This window comes from Atta cephalotes (genome assembly GCF_000143395.1).
Source record: "Atta cephalotes unplaced genomic scaffold scaffold00028, whole genome shotgun sequence".
Classification (NCBI taxonomy): Eukaryota; Metazoa; Arthropoda; class Insecta; order Hymenoptera; family Formicidae; genus Atta; species Atta cephalotes.
In genome coordinates, this window is record NW_012130092.1 from 1,047,770 (window position 1) to 1,056,354 (window position 8,585).

Sequence of the window (8,585 nt, forward strand, 5' to 3'; positions counted from 1 at the left end):
ATATATATATATGATCTATCTAATAAACGCATTTGTTGTCACGTGCAACATGTAATACATCCACAATCTTTGAGTTATATTGCATATAAATTTTTTCAAACACTATTTATGTATTATAAAATAATGTGTTATAGAATCAAAATTCAAGCAATTTTAGTAATTTTATTAATAATGAATAATGCTTCAATTTATTACAGCAATAAAGTACTTGATTATTAATGCAATTAATGCATTAATGCAATTAACAAAACGTTTTGTAAAATTACATTATGCATTTCTGGGCAATGCCATACAGCGTGCGAATTGATAAATAACGGATTTGCTGCAATATTTGGTCCTCAAGACAAAATAACAGCCAGCCAAAGTATGTGCTTTGGATATACCTCATATTGCTGTCAGATGGGATTCTAAATCAAAACAATGGCAATGTAATAAACCTATATTCGCACTTCGACGCACTTTCCATGGTATTTATTTTTATTTATGAATTTAGCAGTTTATACATAAAAATTGCTTTCAATCTATAAACAATCTGACATAAGTCATACAATTACATTCGATTTCTATGGTTGGAATTTTTTATTAAAATATTAAATTAAATTAAAAGTATTATAACCAAAATAAAAAATTATATTGCTTATAAGAAATTTTCATTGTCAGCACCTCAATGTTCAGATAAACATCTCTTATGCGATATACTCGTAAGTTTATTGCATTTTAATTTGATTATTTGCAAGTATTTATTTGTTCTTTGCTAACTGAATCCAGATTAAATTACATTAACTGAATGTAATTTAATCAGGATTGAGAGCAAAGAAAATTAAAATTTTTTTATGTTCAACAAATTTCCATAATTATTGTCATTGATTACATTCATATTAAAATTATAATGCCTGAAATTAGGTTTCACAAGATTTAATAAAAGAATACAAATGAAAAGAATATGCAGTATTTTACGACAATGCGGATGGCTTAATACGCATAAACCGCTGCTCCAGTTGCCAAATATTTCATACCATTTTCCGCGATGGTCCATTTAGGTAGCGGACTAAATTTTAGGTATGCATGCGCGAACCAATAGGTCGTTTCTCGTACGAGTCTGAGTGTAGGTGCAAGCAATGTTTGTTAAACAAAATTATTATACACTTGTGTCATTGTTATCTAATCCCACAGTAAACGTCAGAAAGTATCGCATGATTTACGATTATATGGATATGAAACGAACGTCAGACATGTCACTATTGTCGAGAATTTTTCTGAAGACACGAGCCATCCAAATTGACGAGATGATTTATTTGCAGATAAGCTATGAAAGAAGTTAAGATGTCTGGACATAGAAATATCATACTCGACTATTCATATGATATTCTTACATCTATTTTCAAACAAGCACTACAAGTTGGAATAATGTCAGAGAGATATACAATAATTATTACTTCTCTGATAAGATAAATTCCTCAATAATATTTTTTTAACATTTCGCTTAATTAACGCAAAATATATCAAAATGATAAAAAAATCAAATATTAAAAGATTACAATTTAAAAAAATTTCTAATAAAAAATCTTATGTAGTCAAAATGAGAAATGTTTATTGTTATTGTACTTAAAATAATAATAAAATGTATTCAGAAGAATTAAATATATTTAACTGTGTGTATAAATTTCTTAAATCTTATTTGATTCGTGAATGTAGCGATGATTAACACACGTTTGAATATTAAGACTTGCAAACTTTGGATTTAAAACATTATCAATATTCCGGAGTAAATTTAATGAGCGTACGTTTAATCGACCCAGATAGCTTAATTGTTCGATATACCTTCCCCAATCTCGGTCTCTTAATTGGAACTTGACAAACAGTTTCCATTTAAAGAAAGCGGCACTTGCTTATGATGCAGTATAACTTCTCGCAAGTGGTTATGCACGATTTCGCAAAAGCGTGAAAAGAAATCTTAAAAAATTGTTTTGCAACATGGAAATTTGCGGGCACGGTTTCAGCTTAAGTAATTATATGCGAAATGTATGTGCAATTATTGTTTTTTTTATAGCAAATTACAATAATATTAAATATATTAATCTTTTCCATAATATACGTATATATTTAAAATTAATTTAGAAACAATTTAGAATACGCTATAATTTCTAGATAATTAAATAATACGGTTTTATCAATTATAAATAATTTCATCCTTTTAATTCTTATTTATTTTATTTTAAAAATGTGCTTGTGGCGATTCGTCACCAGAGATCCAATGAGACTCGCTCGAGCAGCTTTCCTTTAAATAGAATATCAATCTAAAATTCATTCCAGGCGTCTAAGGCAGAGCCCACACTACATCCTTACTAATAAGTCTAGTAGTGTAGGACCGTGACGAAACGCGGCCGACCAAAAGCTTCGAGTTAGGCCTCCTTAATGGACACGATTATCATTTTCGTAGGGACCAGATCTATAGTGCTATTTTTTTATAATAACAAAACATTATACATATAGATAATAAATAAAGTGTTGATGAAACCGTGGATCTCTTAGAAAATATCAAGAAGACACTGTATAATGTACGTATAATAAATTTTTGAATTAATTATAGGAGCTGATATACGGATTAAGCAGTACGCTTCGGTTAGATTCCGAAGCGAATTCCAACTAGATATTGTAAATCTAGGAAATGAAGGATTGTATAAAATCGGTGAATGGAAAACGAATTTTGGTTTTCAATGGAAGTCAGAATACAGAATCCCCAGAGTAGACAAGAGTTTACGTGAAAAGCATTTTCTCGTCCTGATATTGCTAATATGTTCCAAATATCCGTAGTATGTTCCAAATATTCATTTATATTTACTTAATAATTAATCAAGTTAATAATTGTCAAAGAAAAATAAATATAAAACTTTTTCTTTCGTAATATGAAACAAAATTATCAAAGAAATAAAACATCTATTCACTATTGTTAGTTAAAAACATAATTTAAAATAATGTGTTGATATAAATGGTACGCTTAGTAAGTTACATGTTCCAGAAATAATGACACGTAATTAAATGAAAAAATTTTATTATCAATTTTAACGATGTCACAATCAATAGTTAGAGTAATCTGTGTTTGTCACAATGTATTTTCTGGTAAAGTTTTATAAAATGCAAGTTAGTATTATATTTAATAAATATTTTCCAATAATAATCGCAATTTTTGTAGGTTTATAAAATACAGTAACATTATTTATAAAAGGAGTTTATTAGCATCAATATATATTAAATTGATTATCAATTTACTAATAGAATACTATAATTCCGAATAAATATTAGTAATAAGATTCGCACAGCAAAAATTATAACAATATCGCTATAATATAACGTTTGCAATATGTTACTACTTGAACGTTATAATGTTGCTGATTTATTAGAATACTGCATGTGATGACTATTTTGTCTTTATTACTTTGTGCTGTATACTTTATCGATCTAAATGTATTGAATGAATTTTATATTTTTTTCTAAGGAAGAAAGTAACAGATAGAATTGATAAAAAAAATTTACTTTATTTTATTATCTATGCCATCAATTTTTATTTTATATATTAAATAAAGAGATTATTAAAAAGAGATTATTAAATAATTGTTTCTAAGATAAATTAAATTAGAATATATTCCAGGCGCAGCCGTATGGGATGCTTAAAGAATCATCCTCTGAAATAATTGGAAATGATCGATACGAAGGTTTCATGATAGATATAATTCAAAAAATGAGCAAGATACTAGGATTTAATTATATATTTGAAGTCCAGATTGACGAAGCTTACGGATCATTTAATAATATAACTAAGAAATGGGATGGAATGCTGGAAAAAAATAATTGCTAGTGTAAGTCGATGAAATTCTTCCGCGTTTTGATTTTATCTTATACGAATCATATATATTGAGTCAACTTCATACGTGAATAGTGCTGCTACCTTCCACCGTATATATAATACGAGATCAACACGTTGTAGCTTCTTATACCGATAAAGCAGTTGCCTCTTCATAGATATGTCGATAGAATCTGATGATTTCCATTTATTTTCAAAAATCGGTTCATCATTAATACGAAATTAAATGTATTTTAAATTAATATTTTCGAAAGACGTTTTTATCTTTTTTTCCATTTTATAATCTAAACTCAAAAAGACATAAAAAGATACAAAGACCTACATAAATCGATAAAAAAACAAATATTAATTTTATCATACACCTAATATTTTTCATAGAAATTTTTTTATAACACGCTGAATTTTTTTATTTGATCTTGAAGGAAACAAATTTAGCAATCACAGATCTGACGGCTGCGAAAGAAAATGTTAGATTTTACGAATCGTTTATGAACTTAAATAAAACGTGGTATATTCATAATATATTCATAATATAATCGACAAGTATACACTGAGATTTCAACATTTATTTTGAATGAAACAATATATCAGATATAAACGTTCTGTACAAGGTACTATCAAAGATCCTTCCAGGTTATCCTTTCTAAGACCCTTTTCGAAAGACATTTGGGTACGTGTGATTGGAGCGTACAGCATTATTATTTGTAATTAGAAAACTGTCCCGTAGAATGGACAAATCCATATCCGTGCATCAAAGAGGCGGAAGTATTGGAAACATCCTTCACCTTGACAAATACTTCATTTCTAATGATCGGATTCCTGAAGTCTTCTACCGGATTTGCACCCAAGCGATATCCACTTTAGCTTGCCAATGTCTACAAAGTGTGCCTTAAGAATTTTTCTTACATGAAATCAAACAAGTTCTTGAGCGCACAACACTTCATGTCATTGCAGGTTTTTGCATACGTCTCAGAATCGATTATAGTGTGCGCGATTAATAAGTGTCCACTTCGTATATACAGTTAGCTTTTATTCTAATTTATCTGCAGACCAAACGTTTGTAGGCAAGTCAAGGGATTTGTAAATCTCTATAATTAGCCAAAACATCATAGAATTTAAACAATATTTAAAAAATAATATTCAATTTATATAATATTTTAATATATATAATATTTTTTTATTTTACTCTTTAAATTTCTTAAAATGAAAGTTGAACTAGTCTTTGAAAAAAAATAAAAATATTTTCACCCTTGAAAAAGTTCTTTTTTTTTTGGCAGATTTTCATTCTTTTGGAATGAGATTTCATTCTTTTGGAATGAATGTCAAACAAGTAAAAATCTCATTCTAAAAGAGTAAAAATTTTCCATTCTTTTTCAAAGTCTGGCTCAGTTTTGTCTTTTGGAATGAGACTTCATTCTAAGATAAGTATAATAATAAATCTTATGTTTTTTTCCGTAATTAAAATATTCTTTCGGGAATACACAATATTTGATATTGTTTAAAAATGTTTATCTTACGGCGAGAATGTTTTTTAGCAATATACGTAACTGCGTATATACATTATATAATATGTACTGCGCAGATATGATATAATTTTAATTGTTTTTTATAAACGATAAAACAATCGATCTATACTTTATCCGTCATGTATCTTTGCCCTTAAAATAAACAATGGAATCGAAAAGAATTGTAGTATACATTTCAAAGGAATTTCAACAAGAGCTTTAGGTGTTGCATGATGGTTCTTTATTCTGATTGTCATTGTATCATTGTACCAATGTCGTCAATTTGGCAGCTGCACGAAATCCGTCGTCTTTTCAAGTGATGGAAAAACTGGCTAATCAAGAAAAAATCAAGTAACACAAATTAATGGCTCGATGTTCTCATTCTTTAAGGTGAGTGATTCACAAAAGGAAGAAACAGTGATAGTTGATAACCATTAATTAAAACCATTAATTAAAAGTGCATATTCTGCGTTATTACTTATGGAAATGCTTGGTAGCTCGAAGTAGTCAATCTCGTTTTGCGAGATTCCACGTATGAACCATATGCGATTATATGAACCATATACAATTACATGAAGACTCATGATGAGATGCTTATGAAAAGTAACGAAGCTTATGGAACGTATAGTACGAAAATTATGCATATTTTATGGAATTCTTGTCAATAAAGTATATTAAACATAGACATTATAATGTGACGCGAATAGGTGGACTCAGATGCCAAAGGTTATGGAATAGCAATGAGATAAAGATGGATGATTCAATCATAATACAATAACAATAATATAATCATAATACAATAAAAATAATAATTGTGACAAGTTATTATATTATTGTCAATTACTCTTAATTTTGTGCATGTTATACAAATTTTTGCAATTGAATGAAAGCGATTTTAATAAAATAATTTTTACGACAGATATACTTTATCACATAGATTTATGTACTGCCATATTAAAGTTGCAGGAAAGTGGTGTGATCGGCGAGTTACAAAACAAATGGTGGAAAGAGAAACGGTAATATGTGCGACATACGATATCTATTCTCACATTATACTCATGTTGTATTATGGCCAGAATTATCTAGATTAAATCAAAAGCTGCATAATTACTCCCCAAAATATATCAGGTAAATACACGGTGCGGTCTTTAAATTTTGAAATAATTATATAATGAAGAACACGACTAAAAAATATTTTGAATATTGCCAATCGGCGTTTAAACTGCGCATAGATTTATAAGATAAGAGGCGAGAAATTAAGCTGAAAATAGATCGAAATGTGTAATTCTCGCCGAACTCTGTATTGATAGTGTATATTTCTAATACTTTTTTTATATAAAAACAGTTCATTTATAAAGGAGACAGGTCAAAGAATTTAGAATACTTTCTAGCTGCCTAAATATCATTAAAAAATGTTAAAAATCTACACACACAACTAGATCTTAAGGCAGAATAAATTAGTGACTTTATAATACATAGTATAAAATATTATTCAAGCTTAAAAAATTTATTACTGAATAGACTACAAATCGTCCGCTTTCCAGTATATACATATAATAAGCTATTTACATAAACATATAATTAAAATCAATCATTCTTTTTATTTTGTTTCTAAAATAATTATAAATAAATTTTTTATTAACTTTCAAAATCTTTTCTTTTCATTCATTTATTGTATTTATTCTTATTAATTCTTAACTTTCTATCTCATCTTCTATCTAGTTCTTTTCCTTTTGATTAATTACACGAATAGATAAAACATATAGGCGGAGTATTTTATATTCGCCTTTATTAGACTACATTTATAGTTGAACTAACTGAAACTTCGTCGATTTAGTTCGTACGTGTAAAGACGACATAGTGGCTCAGGAGTGCTTGCGCGCGTTTGATAAGCAAGTAAGCCAAAGTTAAAGCCGAAGCGTGTACGCTTACTTCAAGATTGAGGAAGAAATTTACTTTGGATAAATTTTACGCAAGATAACTTCCAAGAAAAAATTTACATTTAGTTTCCACAAACTTTAATCCCACACGCGACAATTTAAACCATGATCGTTTTGCACAGATATAAGCATCGAAAACTATCAATATTAAAATTTTGATTTTTATAAGAAACGACGAAAATTCAAATGGAACCATTGAATTTCGAGGATGTCGGTAAAGTATTTTTAATTATGATAAATGAACATTGCGTTGTCTTATATCTTTGCCGGATAGACATTTTTCTGGAATATTCAAAACATTAATTATATATTTAATGATAATTTTTATGTTTGTTTTACGAAGTTATTTTATAAGCTATAAAAATTACATTTTACAAATATCCTTTACAGAAAAGCTTATAAAAGAGTTAAAATTTTTCAAATGCAGCAACAAAAAAATCATCAAAAGAAGGAAAAAATCCATTGGAACGAGTAAAAGCGATAGCACCGGTTCTTTATAAATACATGTCATTTTCATAGTAAGCTGTAAAAGATTATATGATAAACCCAATAAAATAGAAATTATCACAAAGTTGTCTTGATTACAGTATTATTTATATGACACGATATTGCTGGCTTTAGCGGAATTGAAACGAAGAGATTCGAAAATATCACGCAATTTCTGGGAATGTATTTTAATGATTACTAGCGACGCTAGGGCAAACTGAAATAACGCAGGAAATAAGTACTTCGCTAGTAAATGCTTCGCTTGAAACCGTAATCGGACCGACGATTGCGGCAAATCGTCGCAATACATACGTAAGAAAATCTTCGTATGCGATCGAATGTCCCTGAAAATTATATAGCGCTTTTAAATCGCGCAACGAGAAGAAATGTGTTACCATCCGAATGATAAAATTTTACGTTACACTTTAACGCCGGTCAACAAGCGATTATTTATATGTATCCTCCGATGTCGTAAAATGTTACATATACACGAGCGTTAGTTTACGCGAGAGCAATTCGAGTCGAAAATTTATTTCTCAGCCTACGACATAACGATCGATTCACCTTTTCATGTTATCGACGAACAAGAAATGTTTCTCTCTACGTTAAATTATGGCAATCGATTCTTGTGGACATGCATACAGAAGAGTGAAAATTCTTCTTAATGAAACTCAAGTTGGTAAGTGAACAAATAATGGGGTTGTCTAACATATTACTAGACGCGATGCACAGTTCTTCCCGGCGGCATTATACTGCTTCCTCTTAAATAAATTCACTAGCAACTCAGAACAT

At 28.9% G+C, this 8,585-nt stretch overlaps 1 pseudogene; it reads left to right on the forward strand.

Annotated features, from left to right (window-relative positions):
• LOC105620723 overlaps positions 1-7,807 on the forward strand; it is a 9,226-nt pseudogene extending 1,419 nt beyond the window's left edge.
• The last annotated feature ends 778 nt before the right edge of the window (positions 7,808-8,585 follow it).